Raw genomic sequence first — 228 nt, forward strand, 5'->3', positions numbered from 1 at the left:
AATCTAACGAATCCAATGGACTGTAATTTGGATTCTCCTGCAAGATTCTGCGGACAGAGTTCAAAGCTCTGTTGAATAAAGGTGTAATCAGATGTATATGACAATTATCAAAATTTTCTTATGGTTAACATCTTACTTCTGATATTGCTTCATGTTGATCAAGTGGTAGATGAAGTGTGACAATTCACTAGTCTCAAATGACACGTAATAGCTAGGACGGACGGACGA

This window comes from Penaeus monodon, chromosome 32 (genome assembly GCF_015228065.2).
Source record: "Penaeus monodon isolate SGIC_2016 chromosome 32, NSTDA_Pmon_1, whole genome shotgun sequence".
Classification (NCBI taxonomy): domain Eukaryota; kingdom Metazoa; phylum Arthropoda; class Malacostraca; order Decapoda; family Penaeidae; genus Penaeus; species Penaeus monodon.